Source organism: Plecotus auritus, assembly GCF_963455305.1.
Source record: "Plecotus auritus genome assembly, chromosome: 7".
Classification (NCBI taxonomy): domain Eukaryota; kingdom Metazoa; phylum Chordata; class Mammalia; order Chiroptera; family Vespertilionidae; genus Plecotus; species Plecotus auritus.
Window position 1 is genome coordinate 53,298,580 of NC_137774.1, and position 23,882 is coordinate 53,322,461.

At 44.8% G+C, this 23,882-nt stretch overlaps 1 protein-coding gene and 1 pseudogene across 18 annotated transcripts in view; one reads left to right on the plus strand and one right to left on the minus strand.

Moving 5' to 3' along the window:
- SPECC1 (sperm antigen with calponin homology and coiled-coil domains 1) overlaps positions 1-23,882 on the minus strand; it is a 291,359-nt gene that overhangs the window by 124,147 nt on the left and 143,330 nt on the right. The window lies entirely within an intron of this gene.
- LOC308254453 (transcription factor Ovo-like 2) lies at positions 21,673-22,469 on the plus strand (annotated as a pseudogene). Its single transcript has one exon. The product of its transcript is annotated as a transcription factor Ovo-like 2 (transcript).

The following is a 23,882-nucleotide window of genomic DNA, read 5'->3' on the forward strand; positions in this document are numbered from 1 at the left end:
AGGAATGGGGACCAGCCAGGCACAAATGAGCTCGCGAGAGAGGAATGGGGACCAACCAGGCACAAATGAGCTCGCGAGAGAGGAATGGGGACCAGCCAGGCGGTGGCCCAGATGAGGGACAATCCGCACGCCCCACAGTCCCAGGCACCAGCAGCTGCGCATGTGGCCCAGAAGAGGGACAAGCTGCATGTCCCACGGTCCCGGGAGCCAGCACCTGCACCTGCAGCCTGGGAGGGGGACAAACCGTCCGCCCCCGCAGTCCCAGGCACCAGCGCCTGCACCTGCAGCCCGGGAGAAGGACAAGCCGCCTGCCCCGCAGTCCCGGGCACCTGTGGATGCAGCCTAGGCGAAGCCGCCCACCCACGGTCCCCTGCAGCTGCGGCTGGCCTGGGCAAAGGCGGCCGGGTCCTGGGTGCCTGCAGCTGGCCAAAGGAGGGAATCCTGGGTCCTGGGTGCAGGGCAAGGCAGAGGTGGTTAGGGGCAATCAGGCCAGCAGGGAAACAGTTAGGGGCGATCAGGCTGGTAGAGGAGCAGTTAGGGGTGATCAGGCAGGCAGGCAGAGGGGTTAGGGGCGATCAGGCAGGCAGGCAGGTGAGCTGTTAGGAGCCAGGGGTCCTGGATTGTGAGAGGCAGGTGGACATCCCCCGAGGGGTCCTGGATTGGAAAGGGTGCAGGCCGGGCTGAGGGGACCCCCTCCCATGCACAAATTTTGTGCACTGGGCCTTTAGTAATTTCAGAAACTGCAATTAGCAGAGGTAAAGCTTAGAGGTTGTTAAAATTCATCATCAGACCAAACTAAGGTTGGTGCTTGGCTGCTAACTCCCCCATTTTGGGCCTAATTCTGCCTCCAGACACACCTCATCATGGGCACTGGTGGGTAAGAGTAAAGCAGTGGCAGTGCTACAACTTATGGTGTAATCAATCAGCAGGGTTCTACCCTCAGTCTCCTTCAAGTACTGCTGAACAACACATCCGGAGCCCTGAAACTGGGCATGCTACTCACACAATACTCCATGGCAAAAGTGACAGCAGAGTGGTGGGAGACACCCAGAGACGAAGGAATCAGACTTCTGTCTCCTTCCCATCCTCATACTAGAACAGCACTTATTCCTACTGAGGCTGGCTGTCTGATTGCAAGACGTGAAAATAAAAGCAAGCTCCACCCAACATGATAATTTCTTGTTAAAAAATGTTTGATATGTTACATTTTTAAAGGCCAAATGAAAATTTATATTATACTGCAGTTAATCACAGATACACCAAACTATGTAGTCATAGATACAAACCCTAGGAAGGAACATATAATACTGAGAATAGGTGAGTATTAAGTAGGTTGGACTTTACCCTATTTTCCTGCTTCTTTATTTTACAGTTACATTTATGCAATGAATTTTTTAAAAAACAGGAGGGAAAAATACTACCATAACAATATACAGAGAGATAAAGGTATGATAAAAAGAAATCTTTTCAAAAAAAAAAATGGCGGTGGAATAGACAGACATGTCCCAAGCCTTGTCCTGGAGCAGATAGGAAGAACAGCTGAGGGTTGGTGAGTTAAGGGACAGCTATACTCCAGGAGAAGGTGGGGGTCTGTTGGATGGGGCTCCCCTGACCGGGCAGCCCCCACTGCTGCTGGGTTCCCTCCCGGAGCCACCGGCTCAGACAGAAGCGGAGGCCGCGCCATCTTGAAGGGGAAAGTGGATATTATCGGAAGCCTGAAAATCTACAACTGCGGCACCCACCAAACAGCTGCGAACCCCAGAGCACCGTTCCCCAATTGGCGCAAACACGCGGATTCAGAGGAGCTCTGCACTCCACCACGGAAAGGTCAGATTTCGCCTAGGATAAGGACAGAGAGAACAACATAACCAGACACCCAGAGAAGAGAGACCAGGGGGAGGCAAAGAAACAGCCCGCATATGGAAGAAAAGCAGGCATCACCAGAAAAGTAAACGAAATGGAGGCAAGCAACCTATCAAACAAAGAACTCAGAGAAATGGTCATAAGGTGGCTGAAAAGAATGAAAGACAAATTCAACAATATGTGTAAGAACCAAGAGGAAATGAAAAATGACATCGCTGCTGTAAAGAACTCAATAGAAAGCATCAAGAGAAGACTAGAAGAAGCAGAGGACCACATCAGTGAGCTAGAAGACAATGTAGGAAAAAATACCCAAGTAGAGCAGCTTCTAGAAAAAAAAATTAAAAGCAAAAGGAGAGCCTAAGGGAACTTTGGGACAACACGACACAAAACAACATCCGCATAATAGGGGTTCCAGAAGGAGAGGAAACTGAGCAAGGAAGAGAAAACCTGTTTAAAGAAATAATGACAGAAAACTTCCCTGAAATAGGGAAGAAAAAACCCACACAAATCCAAGAAGCTCACAGAGTCCCAAGCAAAATGAACCCCAAAAGACCGACGCCAAGGCACATTATAATTAAATTGGCAAATACCAATGACAAAATAAGAATCTTAAAAGCGGCCAGAGAGAGACAGAAAGTTACCTACAAAGGAACCCCCATCAGACTAGCAACTGATTTCTCAACAGAAACTCATCAGGCCAGAAGGGAATGGAATGAAATATACAAAGTCATGCAAAGGAAGGGTCTGAATCCAAGAATACTGTACTCAGCAAGGCTATCAATCAAACTTGAAGGTGAAATCAGGAGCTTCACAGACAAAAAAGGACTAAGGGAATTTATTACCACCAAACCAGCAATGCAAGAAATGCTAAAGGCTATACTGTAAAAAAAAATAGGAAGCGAAGAAGGAACACAGGGGTAAAGAATAAAAATGGCGACAAACAAGTACCTATCAATAATAACTGTAAATATAAATGGATTAAGTGCCCCAATCAAAAGACATAGGGTAACGGATTGGATAAGAAAACACAACCCATATATCTGCTATCTACAAGAAACCCATCTCAGAAAAAAAGACACACACAGACAGAGGGTGAAGGCATGGAAAAAGGTTTTTCAGGCGAATGGAAATGAAAAAAAAGCTGGGGTAGCAATAGTTATATCTGACAAATTAGATCTCAAAGTGAAGGACATAAAAACAGATAAGGAATGCCACTTCATAATACTAAAGGGAGCAATCTAACAAGAAGAAATAACTCTGGTAAACATATACGCACCCAATACAGGAGCACCCAAATACATAAAAAAACTCCTGGAGGATATCAAAGGAGAGATTGACAGCAATACAATCATAGTAGGAGACTTTAATACCCCACTATCACCATTGGACAAATCCTCTAAAAAAAAATCCGCAAAGAAACATCACTCCTAAATAACTCACTAGACCAGATGGAATTAATTGACATCTTCACAACGTTGCACCCCAAAGCCACAGACTATATATTCTTCTCAAGTGCACATGTGTCATTTTAAAAGATAGACCATATGTTGGGTCATAGGCAAAGTCTCTTCAAATTCAAGAAGGTAGAAATCATATCAAGCATCTTCTCACTTCACAGAGGCATAAAACTGGAAATCAACTACAATAAAAACAATCCAAAAAAATCAAACACATGGAGACTAAACAGCATGCTATTAAACAATGACTGGGTTACCAGAGAGATCAAAGAAGAAATAAAAAACATCATGGCAACAAATGACAATGAAAACACAGCAATCCAAAAACTATGGGACACAGCGAAAGCAGTCTTGAGAGGGAAGTTCATAGCTCTACAAGCCTACTGTAAAAAAACAAGAAACAATGGTAATAAATTACCTAACTCTACAACTCTAAGAGTTAGAAAGAGAGCAACAAGAAAAGCCCAGTGTAAGCAGAAGGAAGGAAATAATAAAGATCAGAGTGGAGATAAATGACATTGAGGCCAAAAAAAAAACAATACAAAAGATCAACAAAACCAAGAGCTGGTTCTCCGAAAGGATAAACAAGATTGATGAACCTCTAGCCAGGCTCACCAAGAAGCAAAGAGAGAGGACCCAAATAAACAAAATCAGAAATGAAAGAGGTGAAATAACAACAGACCCCACCGAAATACAAAGGATTGTTAAAAAATACTATGAACAACTCTATTCCAACAAACTAGACAACCTGGAGGAAATGGACATATTCCTAGAAAAATATAACCTTCCAAAACTCAATCAGGAAGAATCTAAACATCTTAATAGGCCAATAACTATGGAAGAAATTAAAGCAGTCATCAAAAAGCTTCCAGCAATCAAAAGCCCGGGGCCAGATGGCTTCACAGGGGAGTTTTATCAAACATTCAAGGAAGAACTAAAAACCTATTCTCCTCAGACCATTCCAAAAAATTCAAGAGGAAGAAATACTTCCAAGCTCATTCTATGAAGCCAGCATCACCCTAATACCAAAACCAGATAAAGACAACACATTGAAAGAGAATTACAGGCCAATATCCCTCATGAACATAGATGCCAAAATCCTCAACAAAATTCTAGCAAATCGGATCCAGCACTACATCAGAAAGATCATACACCATGACCAAGTAGGATTTATCCCACGAATGCAAGGATGGTACAATATCTGCAAATCAATAAACGTGATACATCACATAAACAAATTGAGAGATAAAAATCAAATAGTCTTATCAATTGATGCAGAAAAAGCATCTGACAAAATCCAACGCCCTTTCTTGATAAAAACTCTCAACAAGGTGGGAATAGAAGGATCATATATCAACATAATAAGAGCTATATATGATAAACCCATGGCTAACATCATACTCAATGGGCAAAAACTAAAACCATTTCCCCTAAGAACAGGAACAAGACAGGGATGCCCACTCTCACCACTCCTGTTCGACATAGTACTAGAAGTATTAGCCATTGCGATTAGACAAGAAGAAGAAATAAAAGGCATCCAATTGGAAAAGAAGAAGTAAAGCTGTCCTTATTTGCAGATGACATGATACTGTACATAAAAAACCCGAAAGACTCCATCAAAAAACTAATAGACTTAATAAATGAAATCGGCAATGTAGCAGGATACAAAATTAACGCCAAGAAATCTATGGCATTTCTATACACCAATAGTGAACTTACAGAAAGAGAGACTAAAAAAGCAATCCCGTTTACCATTGCACCAAAAAAATTAAGATACCTAGGAATAAACTTAACTAAGGAGGTAAAAGACCTATATGCGGAAAACTACACGACACTGAAAAAAGAGATAGAGGAAGACGTTAACAGATCGGAGAACATACCATGTTCATGGATTGGGAGAATCAACATCATTAAAATGTCTATACTGCCCTAACCGGTTTGGCTCAGTGGCTAGAGCGCCGGCCCGGGGACTGAGGGGTCCCGGGTTTGATTCCGGTCAAGGGCATGTACCTTGGTTGCGGGCACATCCCCAGTGGGGGGTGTGCAGGAGGCAGCTGATCGATGTCTCTCTCTCATCGATGTTTCTAACTCTCTATCTCTCTCCCTTCCTCTCTGTGAAAAATCAATAAAATATATTTTAAAAAAATAAAATAAATAAAATGTCTGTACTACCCAAAGCAATCTATAGATTCAATGCACTCCCCATTAAAATACCAATGGCATATTTCACAGACCTAGAAAGAACTTTCCAAAAATTCATCTGGAATAAAAAAAAGAACCCGAATAGCTACAGCAATCCTGAGAAAGAAGAACAAAGTAGGTGGGATCTCAATACCAGATTTCAAGCTGTATTACAAAGCCACTGTTCTCAAAACTGCCTGATACTGGCACAAGAACAGACATATATATCAATGGAATAGAATAGAGAACCCAGAAATTGACCCAAATCACTATGCTCAATTAATATTTAACAAAGAAGGCATGAACATACAATGGAGTCAAGATAGTCTCTTCGATAAATGGTATTGGGAAAATTGGACAGATACATGCAAAAAAATGAAACTAGACCACCAACTTACACCATACATAAAAATAAACTCAAAATGGATCAAGGACTTAAACATACGACGAGAAACCATAAAAATACTAGAGGAATCCACAGCCAGAAAAATCTCTGACATATGCTGAAGCAATTTCTTCACTGATACTGCTTCTACGGCAATGGAAACTAAAGAGAAAATAAACAAATGGGACTACATCAAAATAAAAAGCTTTTGCACAGCAAAGGAGACCATCAATAAAATAACAAGAAAGCCCACTGCATGGGAGAACATATTTGCCAATGATATCAACGATAAGGGTTTAATCTCCAACATTTATAGGGAACTCATGCAGCTTAACAAAAAGAAGATAAACAACCCAATCAAAAAATGGGCAACTGATCTAAATAGACACTTTTCGAAAGAAGACAGAAGGAAGGCCAAGAGACATATGAAAACATGCTCAAAGTCACTAATCATCAGAGAGATGCAAATCAAAACAACAATGCGGTACCATCTCACACCTGTCAGAAGGGCTATTATCAACAAATCAACAAATGACAAGTGCTGGCGAGGATGCGGAGAAAAAGGAACCCTCGTGCACTGCTGGTGGGAATGCAGACTGGTGCAGCCACTGTGGAGAACAGTATGGAGTTTCCTCAAAAAACTAAAAATGGAACTCCCATTTGACCCAGTAATACCACTTCTAGGAATATATCCCAAGAAGCTAGAAACATTAATCAGAAAGGATATATGCACCCCTATGTTCATAGCAGCACAATTCACCATAGCTAAGGTTTGGAAACAGCCTACGTGCCCATCAGCAGATGAGTGGATTAAAAAACTGTGGTACATCTACACAATGGAATACTACGCTGCGGTTAAAAAGAAGGAGTTCTTACCATTTGCAACAACATGGATGGAGATGGAGAGCATTATGCTAAGTGAAATAAGCCAGGCAGAGAAAGATAAATATCACATGATCTCACTCATTTGTGGAATATAATGAACAACATAAACTGATGAACAAAAATAGATCCAGAGACAGAGAAACATCGATCAGAACGTCAAATCTCAGGGAAGGTAGGGGAGGATGGGGGTAAGGGGGAGAGATCAACCAAAGGACTTATATGCATGCATATAAGCCTAATCAATGGACACAGACAACAGGTGGGTGGGGTCATGAATCTGAGGTGGGGGGTAATGGGGGAATAAGGACACATATGTAATACCTTAATCAATAAAGAAATTTTTTTCAAAAATTATGTATAACAGGATATTGTAAAAATTTAAAAAAAGAAGAAATCTTTTCAGAGAACATAAAGCACATTCAAAATAACAATAGCATGATCTATCTATAATAATAAAAGGTCTAATCTAATATGCTGATTAGACCAGATGTCTTCCAGACATCATTCCGGACATCCTTCCTGATGAAGCCAGGGCCGGATGGAAGTCAGCCCGAGTCCCACATGCCTGCGGGCGGCCCGAGGGGAGCCAGCCCAGGTCCCGGGTGCCTGCGGGCGGCCGGAGGAGGGAAGCAGTCTGGGTCCCAGGTGCCTGCAGGTGGCTGGAGGAGGGAAGCAGCCCAGGTCCTGGGTGCCGTAGGGAAGCTGGTGCCAGCAGCTGGGGGAATGAAGGCAGGCCCCAGCCGGCAGCCAGAAGGACCCGATCGGCCCTGATCGCCGGCCAGGCCTAGGGACCCTAACCGTGCATGAATTTCATGCACCGGGCCTCTAGTTTAAACCATCAAACAGGTGACACTTTTAAATAGTGATTTTTATGAACTGAAATAAAATATTTTCAGGCCCTTTTTAATGTCCTCATCTTACCAAAAGAATAAGCTACTGAGGTTTTTCTTTGGTAGGTCTTCTGTCTAATATGCACTGATGAAGGGTGACTTTTTGAAATAAATTAACAATCCTTCATTTATTCAACAAGAATTCACAGAGTACTTGCTCGGTGGGATATACAAATGAAGTTCACCATCTTCACATACCACATGATTGCTGCCTTGTCTCCTCAACACAAGAGAACTTGCTCATTCTGAGTCTAAACTATTAGGATATTTCTTCATTATCACTCCGCATAATTTTTTTTCTCAAAAAGTTCCAATAATTTCTGTATGGTCAAACCTAATTTCCCCCCTTAATCATCAGCCTTCTCAACTTTTTCAGTGGGCAGTTCATGTTGAGTATCCGTTCCTTCTTCCCTTCATTATTTTTATTCATGTCTAACAGTGGCACTAATCATTTTTTAGGTTCCCCCATTCAAGGAAGCGTAAAAACTTATTTAAACCTTCCTTTCCCCTTCCTTTTTGTACGTAATCAGTCGGTTACTAAAACCTATGAACTGTTTTTGGAAATGATGCCATATTTTTCCTTTTCTTTCACTATAAATCTAGTCCAGATCCTCTGTCTAAATTTCTAAAACATTCTCCCACCTTTGAGATATTCTGGATCAAATCCCTTAAATAACTCATTCATTTTTCTGTTCAAGAACCTGTATATATATTTCTTCTCATCTGCTGCACCAATATTAAACTTCTTCCCTTGGCTTTCAAAGTCACACATAATCTCTAATTAACATATCCAACCTTTTTCAACTTTCAGGGTTTTTTTGCTCTCAAGCACACCCATTTACCTCTAGCCAGTGTCCTCAATGTCCCCAGTATGCTTGTGATTTGTTGAAATATCATCCCCTTTCCACTGTATCTTTCTGACTGGCACTTAAACAAACTTAATTCCCTCCAATTAAACACACACACACACACACACCCTAGAATCCACATCTTCCTCTAACTAATACCTGATTTCTCTCTTCCCCCTCATAGTAGCAGAATCCTCCAAAGACTTATGTTCACTGGTTGTCCTCATGTCTTCTGCTCTCACTCACTCCCCTGCCCACTCCCACTGCACTGCCTGCTGAGGCCATCAATGACCCCCATGCGGTCCAGTACAATGGATATTTTTCATCCTCTCAGCAGTTAGAACAATTTCTTCCTTTTGGAAACATGCCTCTATATCACCTTGTCTTGGTTTTTCTCTTAACTCAGCAGCTATCCTCTGTCTATCTCCTTTGCTTGTTCCTCCTCCTCTCGCTACATGCCATTTTTCTTCTCTTATTACAAACTAGAGGCCCAATGCACGAAATTCGTGCATGGGGGGGGGGTGTCCCTCAGCCCAGCCTGCACCCTCTCCAATCTGGGACATCCCTCTCACAATCCAGGACTGCTGGCTCCCAACCACTCGCCTGCTTGCCTGCCTGCCTGATTGCCCCTAAATGCTTCTGCCTGCCAGCCTGATCACCCCCTAACCACTCCCCTGCCAGCCTGATCCACGCCTAACTGCTCCCCTGCTGGCCCGATTGCCCCTAACTGCCCTCCCCTGCCGGCTTGGTCACCTCTAACTGCCCTCCCCTGCCGGCCTGGTTGCCCCTAACTGTCCTCCCCTGCAGGCCTTGTCACCCCCAATTGCCCTCCCCTGCTGGCCCAGTCACCCCTAACTGCCCTCCCTTGCCAGCCTGGTCACCCCTAACTGCCCTCCCCTGCAGGCCTAGTTGCCCCCAACTGCTCCCCCCTGCTGGCCTGGTTCCCCCCAACTGCCCTCCCCTGCAGGCCCAGTTGCCCCCAACTTCCCTCCTCTGCTGGCCTGGTCACTCCTAACTGCCCTCCCCTGCAGGCCTAATTGCTCCCAACTGCCCTCCCTTGCAGGCCTGGTCCCTCCTAACTGCCCTCCCCTGCTGGCCTGATCACTCACAACTGCCCTCCCCTGACGGCCACCTTGTGGTGGCCATCTTGTGTCCACATAGGGGCGGCCATCTTTGACCACATGGGGGCAGCCATCTTGTGTTGGAGTGATGGTCAATTTGCATATTACTCTTTTATTAGGCTATTTTCCTGGTGATTCTACTCAATCTTTTTTTAAATTTCTTTATTGATTAAGGTGTTACATATGTATCCTTATTCCCCCATTACCCCCCATCCCCCCTACTCATGCCCTCACCCCCCTGTTGTCTGTGTCCATTGGTTAGGCCCATATGCATGCATACAAGTCCTTTGGTTGATCTCTCCCCCTTACCCCCACCCTCCCCTACCTTCCCTCTGAGGTTTGATGGTTTGATTGAGGTTTCTGTCTCAGGAACTGTTTTTGTTCATCAGTTTATGTTGTTCATTATAACACCTATATACTGATGACTCCCAAATTAACTCTTCTGCGGACCTCTCTGAACAACATCTGAATATTAAACTACTTACTTGATAAGCATAAATGAATTATCCCCCAAATACTTCAAACTAAATAAAAGGGAAAATGGAAGGCTAAGAAAGAGTAAACAGAATGTGCAAAGGTCCTGGAGTACAGAGAGCCATGGCAGCGAAGGGACTAGTGGGGATGGAGGCTGATTTACTAGTATATGGGGTGCTCAATGAAGGTCTCACTGATTGAGATTCGAGGTGATATACATCTATTAAAACAAGGCAAGGGTCCTATGAAAAAGAATAAAGATAATACAAGAGAAAGATTTCAAACATTTTAAAAAAGTTTGCCAAATTAAAAAATTCAATAAAAGGTATGGGATGCAAACTCAAGGAACTCTCCAAATATGTAGAACAAAAGAAAACAAGATGGAAGTAGAAAAGATAAACACAAAGGTTCAATCAGGAGATCAAACTATCAATTAACAGAAGTTCCAGAAATACAGACCAGTGAAACAGAATGGAGAAAATTATCAAAGAACTGAAATAAGAAAATTCCCCAAACTTGAAGAACATGAGTTCAGAATTCATGTTAAGCAAACAAATGAAAAAGACCCTCATGGAGATGAATACATCTTTAATAAAGTTTCAGAACATCAAGAATGCAGAAAAGTTTGGGGAAGGGTTATGGACTGATAATGAGACTGGCCATCATCATCATTCATTAGCGATACTGCACTCTAGAAGGCAGTAAAGCAAAGGCCTTCAAAGTTCTGAGGGAAAATCGTTTTCAATCTAGAATTCTATACCCAACCTAACTATAAATCGCTCATAAAGGTGGAAAATACATTTTAAAACATGTAAAGGCACAAAATATTAAACTGCCAACAGCCTTTCTGAGGAAGTTATTTGGGGACGTGCTCCTGTAAAACAAGAAAGTAAACCATGAGGAAGAGGCTGAGTGATCCAGGAAGCAGTGACTCTCTAAGACAGGGGTCCTCAAATTTTTTAAACAGGGGCCAGTTCACTGTCCCTCAGACCGTTGGAGGGCCATACTATAGTTTAAAAAAAAAAACTATGAACAAATTCCTATGCGCACTGCAGGCCCGGGACGAGTCGGCTGCTAAGCAGGACAGGCAGTGTCACCCGGCGGGCCGGATAAATGTCCTCGGCGGGCCGCATGTGGCCCGCGGGCTGTAGTTTGAGGATGCCTGCAAGAGGAATGCAGCAGGGGAAGTCTCAAAATAATACCCATGGAGCAAGTCAGGAGGAGTACAAGTCCAGGCTGGTCAAGCGAACAAAGTACCTCATAGGGAAGTTTCTTTGGCAGAAGAACACCTTGAATAAATAGCATGGAAAAAAAAAAGAAGATAAAAAAAAAATAGTGGGGGAAAAACAGAAACCTCATAAAAACAAGAAGCTGCATAAGAAAGTTAACAAAATCATAACACATGATTTCACTCTGCAGGGAAGGATACCTATGTAGTGACAATAGCATTACTACTATTTAAATTGACCTATACACAAAGTATGCATGACTATTTTATGGAATCCTATCTAATAAAGAGGGAATATGCTAATTAACCATCACTCTGTCACAAAGATGGCTGCACCCACAGCTGAGGCCAAGTTCCCATAAGGAGCCTTAACTAGCAATCAGCAGGGACCTGAGGCTACGCCCTCCCCCGCCCCTGTGGGGCTTGACAGGGGACCTCAGGCCACCTTCCACACCCAGCAGGGCTTGACAGGGGACCTCAAGATGCGCTTCCCGTCCTGCTGCTAGGCTAGGGGACCTCAGGCTGCTCCCCCCACCCCAGCGCCAGGAAGGGGGACCTCAGGCCGCGCCCCCCCACCTGGTGGGGCTTGACAGGGGACCTCAATTGCATTTCCCGTCCTGCTGCTGGGCTAAGGGACCTCAGGCTGCTCCCCCCGCCCCAGCGCCAGGCAGGGGGACCTCAGGCCGTGCCCCCCCACCTGGTGGGGCTTGACAGGGGACCTCAATTGCATTTCCCGTCCTGCTGCTGGGCTAGGGGACCTCAGGCTGCTCCCCCCACCCCAGCGCCAGTCCGGGGGACCTCAGGCCGCGCCCCCCACCTGGCAAGGCTTGACAGGGGACCTCAGGCCATGCCCCCCACCCAGCGGGGCTTGACGGGGGACCTCTAGGCTGCTCCCCCGGCCCCAGTGCCAGGCCGGGGGACCTCAGGCCACGCCCCCCACCAGGCGGGGCTTGACAGGGGACTTCAGGCCGCGCCCCCCACCTCAGCACCAAGCCAGGGGACCTGAGGCTGCGGCCCCTGCCTGGTGGGGCTTGACAGGGTACCTCAAGGTGCACCCCCAGTGCTGGGTTGGGGGAATTCAGGCCACGGCCCCCGCCTAGGGGGACCTGAGGCTGCACCCCCCTGCCAATGGAGCTTGACAGGGGACCTGAGGCTGTTCCCCCCTCCTGGTGCGGCCTGATGGGGGACCTCAGGCCACACCCCCCGTCCTGGTGCCAGGCCAGGGGACCTGAGGCTATGTTCCCTGCCCAGCGGGGCTTGACAAGGGTGGGACTAGCCAGGTCTGGATCTAGCCCAATTGCGCGGGGGGGGGGGGGGGGGGGGCGGGGGCGCGGCCGGGTCTGGGTCTCACGCGATTTTGAGGCGCATGTGGGTGGGCAGGGACTTGACTCTGGGTCCCGTGGTGTGCCCCAGACTCTGACAGGAGGAAGGTTTTCATATACATTTTACTAATTTTCTTTCATCTCTGACACTTCTATTATAGAGAAAGGGCAAATAGCAATATTAAATTATTACCTCTAATTAATCCCCTTTTAATGTGCACAAATTTTGTGCACCGGGCCACTAGTATTTGATATTATCCTTGCTAGCAAAAAAAGTTAAAGTACAGATGAAAGAAACTGGGAGGTAGAAGACAAGGTGGAGAAGGCTGGTAGAAAGGGTAGTGAAAAGAATATCCATCTTCATCTTACAAATGGAGAGTCAAAGATACTCCATAGAGTTGACAAAACAAGAAATAAAGATAAAGTACATGATTACAATAAAAGAGGTAACCAAGAAAGGCACTGAAAACAGTGATAAAATTATACTGGGAGGGTGTAAAAAATGGAGTTAAGTCCTCATCTATCATAGCAGGAGTCAACAAAATATCTAAATTTGAAAATAAAAAAGAGCAATGTCAGGAGAATGAGAAGACAAGTCACAGACTGGGAGAAAACATTTGCAAAAGACATATATGAAAAAAGACTATTATCTAAAATATACAAATAACTCAACAATAAGAAAATGAACAACCTGATTAAAACTGGGCAAAATGCAGGTGGGTACTAGACTTATGGAGGGGATCACTTTATAAGTTATATAAATATCTAGCCACTATGTTATACATCTGAAACTAATATAGAGTGTCAAATGTAATTGAAAAGTAAAAAAAATTTTTAACTGGGCAAAATAACTGAAAAGACACCTCACCAAAGAAGACATACATATGGCAAATAAGCCTCTGAAAAGGTGCTCCAGCCCTAGCCAGTTTGGCTAGTGGATAGAGTATCGGCCTGTGAACTGAAAGGCCCCAGGTTTGATTCCGGTCAAGGGCACATGCCTGGGTTGTGGGCTCGATCCCCAGTGGGGGACTTGCAGGAGGCAGCCGACCCATGATTCTCTCTCACCGTGGATCAGCTGCCTCTCTTTCCCTCTTCCTTCCTCTCTGAAATCAATTTAAAAAAATTTTTTAAAAACAAAGGTGCTCCACATCCTATGTCATTAGGGAATTGCAAATTACAACAATGCTGAGATGCCACTGCACACCCACTAGAATAGCTAAAACCCAAAACACTGACAGCACCAAATGCTGGCGAGGATGTGAAGCAACAGGAACTCTCATACTCTGCTGATCAGAATGCATAATGGTGCAACCATTCTGTCTTCTTGGGAAGACAGATTGGCAGTTTCTTACAAAACTAAACACACTCTTGCCATAATCCAACAATTGCACCCCTTGGCATTTAGCCAAAGGAGTTGAAAACTTATGCCCACACAAACACCTGCACATGGAGACTGACAGCAGCTTTATTCATAACCAGTAGCCCTGCACAAGAATCCATGCGCCAGTAGCTCTCTTCAGGGCCTGGCTGCTCCGCGCCCGCTGCCCAGAGGCTCTCCATGGCCCAGAGGCCTATCCTCGGCCGGGCACAGAACGCTTGCCTTGTCACCGCGGCAACGAAGCAAGCATTCCGCCAGGCCACTCATGCTGCCTGCTCTCAGCAGCCGCCTCCCCGCCCCCCAGGACTAGGGGACTCCAGTGGGGCTGAGAGGACTGGGTGCCACCATCTTGTGGCTATGGGCGATGCCATCTTTGTGATGGAGTGACAGTTAATGTGCATATTACCCTTTTTTTTTTTATTGATTTTTTACAGAGAGGAAGGGAGAAGGATAGAGAGTCAGAAACATCGATGAGAGAGAAACATCGATCAGCTGCCTTCTGCACACCCCCTATTGGGGATGTGCCTGCAACCAAGGTACATGCCCTTGGCCGGAATCGAACCTGGGACCCTTGAGTCCGCAGGCCAATGCTCTATCCACTGAGCCAAACCAGTTAGGGCGCATATTACCCTTTTATTAGACAGGAGTATCAAAAGTTGGAAGCAAGCAAGGGATCTATCCTTCAGTAGGCGAGTGAGTAAGCTGTGGTACATCCAGACAACGGAATATTATTTGGCACGAAAAAGAAAAGAGCTATCAAGCCAGGAAAAAACATGGAGAGACTCAAATGCCTATTACTAAGTGAAAAAAGCCAACCCAAAAAGGTAAAGACTGCATGATTTCAACTACTATATGACATTGAGAAAAGGCAAAACTACAGAGACAGTAAAAAAATCAGTGGTTGCCAGGGCTTTGAGGGGAGGGAGGAATGAACAGGCAGAGCACAGATGTTTTTTTAAATATATTTTTGCTTCAGAGAGGAAGGGAAAAGGGAGAGAGAAATAGAAACATCAATGATGAGAGAGAATCATTGATTGGCTGCCTCCTGCACGCCCCCTACTGGGGATCAAGCCCTCAACCAGGCATATGCCCTTGACCGGAATCAAACCTGGGACCCTTGGGTCCGCAGGCCAACACTTTATCCACTAAGCCAAACCAGCTAGGGCCAGAGCACAGATTTTTAGGGTACTTAAAACTATTCTGTATGACACTTAACAGATGGATACATGTCATTATATAAACACAAGAACACCAAGAGTGAACCCTAATGTAAACTGTGGACTCTGGGTAATCATGTGTCAGTGTAGGTTCAAGTGTACAAATATACCTTTGGTGAGGAATTTTGATGGTGGGGGAGACTGGGGAGAGCTGGGAGTACATGAGAAGTCTGTACTTCCTGCTCAGTTTTGCTGTACAAAAACTGCTCTCAAAGTCTTTCTAAAAAGTAAGCATAATGAAGCGGTTACCTTTGCAAAGCGGGACTAGGAATAGGAAGGTTGTAAGGCAGCAGCAGTCGCTTTTCACAAGGGCCTTGTCCTGTTTCATTTCTTTAACCTGTGCTCATACTACTTGGATAATGAGAATTAAGAAATGTGAATGCTTGCAAATGTAGCACAGAAGTAGGTAATCAGCAATCTGTTGGTTTTATAGGCAGCACTGATCCTTTGGACTTAGAACAAATGAGATAAAAGAGAGAAAGTTTGAGGCAACACAGCAAGCAGAAGCAGTGCCATAAGGAACTAGGTCTGTTATCAAATCTCAGGGCCCCACCTTGCCTGTGGAATAAAGTGACTTTCCCCATAGCTGGGCTGTCCTTTGGGGGTTTCAATGAAGTGTTTTCTAGAGATCCATACATATCTCATATTAAAGTTACTGGAAACTCTCTTTGCAAATCAAACAGAGGAAAACACACAAAAGAATCCTACATATACAAATGAACCAAACTGCTTATTCATTTGCTTCCTTTGTTAAAAGCAAACACAAGCCTTTACTGGTGTGACTCAGTTGACTGGGCACTGTTCCCATGCACCTAAAGGTTTCTGGTTCGATTTCCGGTCAGGGCACATGCCCTGGTTACATGCTCAATCCCTGGTACAGGAGGCAGCTGATCGATGCTTTGCTCTCACATGGATGTTTCTTTCTCTCTTCCCCCCGCCCCTCTCCATCCCACTCTCTCTAAAAATCAGTAAGAAAAAAAATCTTTAAAATTTTTAAAAAGCAAACAGTAGGGTACGTGTTTAAAGATGGTTTTCATAACAGGATAAATGTTTTCTATCTCATTTTCATTTTACCTTTTTTTTTTTTTTTGCAGAATGCCAAATTAATTTTGCTCACACTCCACTCGCTCAGCTACTTGGATTCGAGTTTAAAACACTTGTAAGTCTGCATCCTTCTCTTTCCCAAATACTCAGACTGTTCCATGGCCAGTATGAACAGTGCTCCTGAACTGAGGGACTTCTGAACAAAAGACACGCAGAAGGGCTCTGACCTAAGGAGAACACAGTGACCGTTCTGTGTGGAGTTAAAGATGAGATATGGCAGGAGACAAAACAGCAGTGTTACAGAGAGATACTGCTATGGTCTGATCGGCTTCACGGAGGCGGCCCACACAGCTGCTGCAGTTAGTCAACTTCAGAAGCCAAAATGCAAACGGCTGTGGAAAGGCAGCTCCCTGCGTGCCATTTGAAAAGTGCAAAGCAGGCAGAGACGTCTAATTACCATTGAAACTGAAGTGGAGAGAGGAACAGTTTGGTCCCTGAATTTGCTCTGCACCCTGGGTGAGCATCTTTGCCCACTATGTGGGCCAAATGAAACCCTCATTACCTAACTCAAAAGCTTGGCTCCTCTGCATAGGAATTTCCCAGCACTCCCACAGTCTCTAGGCAGCAAACATTAACAATAAGGAGGAGCCCAGCCACAGTCCAGCCAGTGTGGCTCAGTGGTTGAGCATCGACCTATAAACCAGGAGGTTACAGTTCGATTCCAGTCAGGGCACATGCCAGAGTTGCAGGCTCAATCCGCAGTAGGGGGTGTGCAGGAAGCAGCCAATCAATTATTCTCTCTCATCACTGATGTTTCTATCTCTCTCTCCCTCTCCGTTCCTCTCTGAAATCAATAACAATCTATCTATAACAATAAAAGCGTAATATGCTAATTAGACCAGGCAGCTGAACGACCTTCCGGATGTCCTTCTGGATGAAGCCAGGGCTGCAAGGGCCAAGGTAAGCCGCCGTGGCTGCAAGGGCCGAGTCCCTTGCACGAATTTTGTGCATGGGGCCTCTAGTATATTTTTTAAAAAGAGTGAGGAAGAGGCCTGGCCAGTGTGGCTTAGTTGGTTGAAGTGTCGCCCTGTGTAGCGAAAGGTCACTGGTTTGATTCCCGGTCAGGGCACATCCCCAGGTTGTGGGTTAACCACCTCCCTTCCCGTTGGGGTGGGTACGGAAGGCAACCATCAATGTTTCACTCTCACATTTCATATCAATGCTTCTTTCTCTCTCTCCCTCTCCCTCAAATCATTAAAAAACATGTCTTCGGGTGACTATTAAAAAAAAAAAGAAGGAGGAGGAGGAGGAGGAGGAGGTGAGGGTGGTAGAGCTTTAGTGAATTAAAAAACTTGCCTCACTATGTGCAGCCTTCCTTTCAGTAGAGATGGGGAAAGACTAACTTCCGATTTGTGAGGCTTGATGCAACTTAGAATGGCCTAGTCGATCACAATTTAGCTCTGACTCCCTAAAATTACACACGTGGCCCTAACCGGTTTGGCTCAGTGGATAGAGCGTCGGCCTGCGGACTGAAGGGTCCCAGGTTCGATTCTGGTCAGGGGCATGTACCTTGGTTGCGGGCACATCCCCAGTAGGGAGTGTGCAGGAGGCAGCTGATCGATGTTTCTCTTTTATCAATGTTTCTAACTCTCTATCCCTCTCCCTTCCTCTCTGTAAAAAAATCAATAAAATATATTTAAAAAAAATAAAATTACACATGTGGCTCGGTTATAGAACTGTCTCACAGTGATCACTAAGAAACTTCCAAGTTCCACCATTAAAAAGTACTAAATTCATCTGCACTTACAATGGAAGAGATTGGAAAATTAGGTGGACTGGGCATGCTAAATCCTATTTATTTGGATTAACATCACTTTTTCTTTTAAACCACCCATGAAAGAACTTTAAGAAGCTGTCCACATTCTTTAAACTAGAGTTCACAGGTATTAAATTATAATAGAAGTTTACATTTGTGTAGTGCTTTGGTTTTCAAAGCATTTTCATACACATTAATTCTAAGCTAACAAAAATCAGTTTGAAAAGTGTTGTCTTCATTTTACAGATAAAGAAACTGAGAGTCTGAGATTTCACAATTTTCCAAGGGTCACATAATAAATATGTCTTCTGATACCTAAGGAAGCATAAACTTATATTATTTCAAAACTGAAAGAAACAGAGAAATCATGTAGCCTAATCTTGCACACAAAGTAGTATCAACAGCATCCAACTTCTGTTGCTATTTACTAAACTCTCATATTCCAGTTGCCACTGAAGAGTTTCAGTGAAAGGTTCCACACCAGACAGCCCCTTCCACTCTAATAGCTGGACAATCCTTCTTTATATCTGGCTGAATTCTATCTTCAGTAACATGGTACGAGGTGGTTCCAGTTCTGAAACAATCTGGAACCACAAAGAACAAATATATTGCTTCTTCCACATGACATCTGAATGACTGAAGGCAGCTTTGTTTCCCCTTGGTTTTCTATTCTTTAAGCAAAACATTCCTAATCCTTCCCACTAGGTCTCAAAGGACCCAGGGTCATTCATCAGATGAATTGCCTGGAGATCCTTTGATTTAGCAAGGTCTCTCTGAAATTTACTCAGAATCTCAAAAATGCTGCAGAAGTGGTCACTATGAATCAGGAATCTTTTCATTGTAATAGAAAACCCAACTCAAGCTTGCAACAATAAAAAGTTTTGGCTTGCCTAACTGCAAGTCTAGGAGCGTGTCCCACTTCAGGTCCAGCTCACTAGCAATATGTCTGTAGGGTGGATTTCTCTCCATCACTTGCTCAGCCTTCCTCAAGAGGCCACCTTCATCAGTAAACTGCACTCACGGCTGCATGATGCCTCTGGTAGCTCTAGGCCTCACCATTAAGTCCAATGAAGAGAACTAAGTCTCCCCCAGAAGCCCCAACAAATGTCTCCTTGCATTTCATTCTGACTGGGTCTGTACCATCCTTGCCTTATTGAGGTCAAGGTGATATGCTGATCCACTGAAAATGGGAAAATAGTGAATTATCCAAGGAGAATGCCTAAAAGAAGAGGAAATAGGTGCTGGAAACAATCATCAAACACAAAGTGTTCATAATGTGATCTGAGCAATGCTGACGTTAGCTTCCCAATACAGTAGTACGTTGGTGTAGTAATACAACAACATATGTCTCATACACCAGCTTAAAACAAACAAAAAGGGCTTCAGACCCCAGCAGGGGATATTAGCCAACAATCAAAAATTAAAATTATATATACTGCTTAGCATGCATTTGTTATACATATGCATAATATATAATACTTAAAATACTGAATAATGTTGATTGAAAAAATGGGATACTTAATTTTAAGACTACTGTGATAGTAACGAGGCAAACAGCTGTTTATGAGACCATTTATCTGTGTGCAATAAGTAGTTGAGGTCGGCTCTACAAAGGCTCTTCTACATGAGAATGAACATCATCACAGTCAAGATGCTACTTACTAAATCCTCACATTCCAGTTGCCATTGTTTCAGGACAAGTTTCCCCATAACTTCATTGGTTAAAACAACCATTTTATTTTGCCAGTTATTTAGCAGATCATAAATTTGGAGAGGGCTTGGCCAATTCTCACTTAGATGCTCTCAGGTGGTTACAAAGAACGACTGGCGCTGCAGTCACTTTGAGGACTTGGCTGGGCCAGACAGCCCACCTGGCTCACTCACATGTCAGACAGGTGACACTGTCAGACAGGAGCTCAGATGGGCTGTTGGCTGGAGCACTATGGTGTGGCCTCTCCAACACGGTCTCAGAACAGAGACCTCCAAAATCAACCCACACCATTAATATCTGACAAAGGAGGCAAGAGCGTACAATGCAGTCAAGACAGTCTCTTCAATAAATGGTGTTGGAAAAATTGGATAGGTATATGCAAAAAAGTGAAACTAGACCACCAACTTACACCCTGCACCACAATAAGCTAAAAATGGATAAAAGATTTAAATGTAAGTTGTGAAACCATACAAATTCTAGAAGAAAGCAGGCAGTAAAATCTCAGACATCTCACGTAGCAGTATTTTTGCTGCCACATCTCCTAGGGCAGTGGTCGGGAAACTCATTAGTCAACAGAGCCAAATATCAACAGTACAACGATTGAAATTTCTTTTGAGAGCCAAATTTTTTAAACTTAAACTTCTTCTAACGCCACTTCTTCAAAATAGACTCGCCCAGGCCGTGGTATTTTGTGGAAGAGCCACACTCAAGAGGCCAAAGAGCCGCATGTGGCTCGCGAGCCGCAGTCTGCCGACCACGGTCCTAGGGCAAGGCGAACAAAGGAAAAAATAAACAAATGGGACTGCATCAAACTAAAAAGCTTCTGTACAGCAAAAGAAACCATCAACAAAATGAAAGGGAAACCGACCCACTATATGAAAGAACATATTCACCAATGATACATCTGATAAGGGGTTAATTTTCAAAATATATAAAGAACTTATATAACTCAACAGCAGGAAGACAATACGATTAAAAAATGGACAAAGAACCTGAATAGACACTTCTCCAAAGAAGACATACAGAAGGCCAAGAGACATATGAAAAAATGCTCAACATCACTAATCATCAGAGAAATGCAAATTAAAACTATAATGAGGTATCACTTCACACTTCACAGCCAGAATGGCTACTATCAATAAATCAACAAACAAGTGCTGGCGAGGATGTGGAGAAAAAGGAACCCTAATACGCTGCTAGTGGGAAGGCAGACTGGGGCAGCCACTGTGGGAAACAGTATGCAGTTTCCTCCAAAAATTTTAAAAAATGGATCTGCTATTTGACCCAGGGATCCCACTTCTAGGAATATATCCTAAGAATCCCAAAACACCATTCAGAAAGAATATATGCACCCCCATGTTCATATTTACAACAGCTAAGATCTGGAAATAGCCCAAGTGCCCATCAGCAGATGAGTGGATAAAAAAGTTGTGGTACATTTACACCATGGAATACTATGCAACAGTAAAAAAGAATCTCTTACTCTTTGAGACAGCATGGAGGGACCTGGAGAGTATTATGCAAAGAGAAATAAATCAGAGAAAGACAAATATCACATGATCTCACTTATATGTGGAATCTGATGAACAAAAAAGGTCCAGAGGCATGGATACATGGAACAGACTGACAGATGGCAGAGGGAGAGTCACTGGGGGAACAGGAAGAAATTAACCAAAGAAAATATACTGGACTGGACAGGCCAGGGCGCGGTGCGGCAGGGGGCAGAGGGGACAGAGGGAGAGATCCGGCTAGGCGGCAAGGAGGGCTCTGGCAGCCAGAACAGGGACCAAGCCCTTGCTGCCGTCCCTAGCAAGGAGCAGCCGGGAGGAGGGGGCCCGGAGGGGGCCCTACCATGCCCAAAGTCTTCCTTGTAAAGCAGAGGAGCCTGGGGGTCTCGGTCCACAGCTGGTGTGAGCTCCCGGACGAGGAAAGGGCAGATACCTACATCCCAGTGGGCCTGGGCTGTCTGCTCTGCGGCCCTCGCCCCCCACCCCAGGACTGCCAAGCAACTCTCCCTGCGCACCGAGCGCGAAACCCTGGAGCCAGGAGACGCCGAGGACCCCGGTGGACACCTGGCGGCGAAGCAGCAGCGCCCGGTCGGTCACCAGGCACAGGCAGTGACCCAGCAGCTCACAGCTGTGACCTGTGTGGCACGGGCTTCCGCCTACAGCGTATGCTCAACCAACACCTCAAGTGCCACACCCAGGTGAAGAGGCACCTGTGCACCTTCTGCAGCAAGGGCTTCAAGGGCACCTTTGACCTAAAGAGGCAGCCCGCATGCATACAGGATTCGCCCCTACAAATGTGACGTCTGCAACAAAGCCTCCCCGGCGCTGCTCCTAGGAGTCCCACCCGAAGAAAATTCACTGGGCGCAGAGCAGTCTGCCTACCAGCTACGCCGGGACGAGCTCTAGGTCTGTGAGGATTGCAGCTACACAGACCCCACCACCTCCCCAGGACCTGTCCCTGCACGTGAACAGTGCCCACCTGGGCAGCGCGTTTCTCAAAGAAACATCCAACAAACTGGCAGCCCTTTTGCAAAACAAGCTGACATCACACTCCAGGGGAATGCGCGAGGAGAAGTGGGGAGGAGGAAGGGAGATGTTTACACGGATTGTTGGTTTTGAGGGTCCCCCTGGCTCTTTCTGATTACAGGTGTTGAGCTTATCTCGCTGCCCTTTCCGGGCCTCAGCAGGGGAATCTGTTCCAAGGCTGTTGATTGTAATGGTGGTGTCAGGTCCCCTGCGATTCATGCCCTGTTGAACACAATCATGTCAACGCAAGGGTGGCTGTGATCACCGTGCAGGACTTTTTGGGTTTTGGGGGGGGGGGGGGTTTGGATTTTCACACGAGGAGGCAGTGTTCTTAGAGAGACCATCACGTTATGGTGCCTTGAAATAAAAGTACTTCCACTTGAAATGCTAAAAAAAACAAAAAACATACTGTATGTATAAATGCATAATGCATGGACACAGATAATTATGTGGTGAAGGCGTGAGGTGGGGGAGGAACTGGTTGGAGGTGGGCAAGGGGGGAAATGGGAGACATCTGTAATACTGGCAACAACTAAAAAAAGAACAGAGTTTCAATCTCAATAGCTACTCTGAATTGCTTTCCAAAAAGTTTGCAATCATGCATGGCACCAGCAATGCATGGGAGCGACTATTTCTCTACACCCTGACCAGCAGCGGAAGTTCTCATTCCTTTTAATGGGTGAAAAATTGTTTCTTTTGATTTCCATTTCTCTGACTACAGTGATATTCAATATCTTTGTTTTTCTTTTCTTTTTTTTGTTATTTTTGTCTTTGATCATACTACTGCCAATTGACCTGTACCACCACCTCTTTTGGCATTCAGTTTTTCTTGTTTTGCTTTAGTTTTTACCTATTTGAGTGCCTCATATATTCAGGATATTTTGCAGTACTTCCCCCAGATTATTACATATGTCTAAGCAGAGGTTGGTTAACCCCAGTATTTCTTTTCGTTTTCTTCCTCAGAAACATGACTTTTTGTTGGACATTCTCCAGCCTCTCTTGCAGCTGGGTGTGTGGGGGTGACCAGGCTCTGGCCACCTGGATGAAGCATTTGGGGCAGAGCTCACCCTTTCCATCATCCTGCTGCCTGAAATGCAAATGCCAGGTTTGGGACCATGAGGTCAGGGTCTCACATAGCAGACCCAGAAATCACCAGGAGCCTGAGCCCACACGCCACTGAGCCTAGACCAGTGGTCGGCAAACTCATTAGTCAACAGAGCCAAATATCAACAGTACAACGATTGAAATTTCTTTTGAGAGCCAAATTTTTTAAACTTAAACTTCTTCTAACGCCACTTCTTCAAAATAGACTCACCCAGGCCGTGGTATTTTGTGGAAGAGCCACACTTAAGGGGCCAAAGAGCCGCATGTGGCTCGTGAGACGCAGTTTGCCGACCACTGGCCTAGACCATCCACCAACACTCTTACATAAGAAATAAACATGGGTCTTGTTTAAGCCATTATTATTTGGGGGTTTTTTTCACTTGCAACTAAATTTAATTCTAATACAGATAATGACCCTGAATAT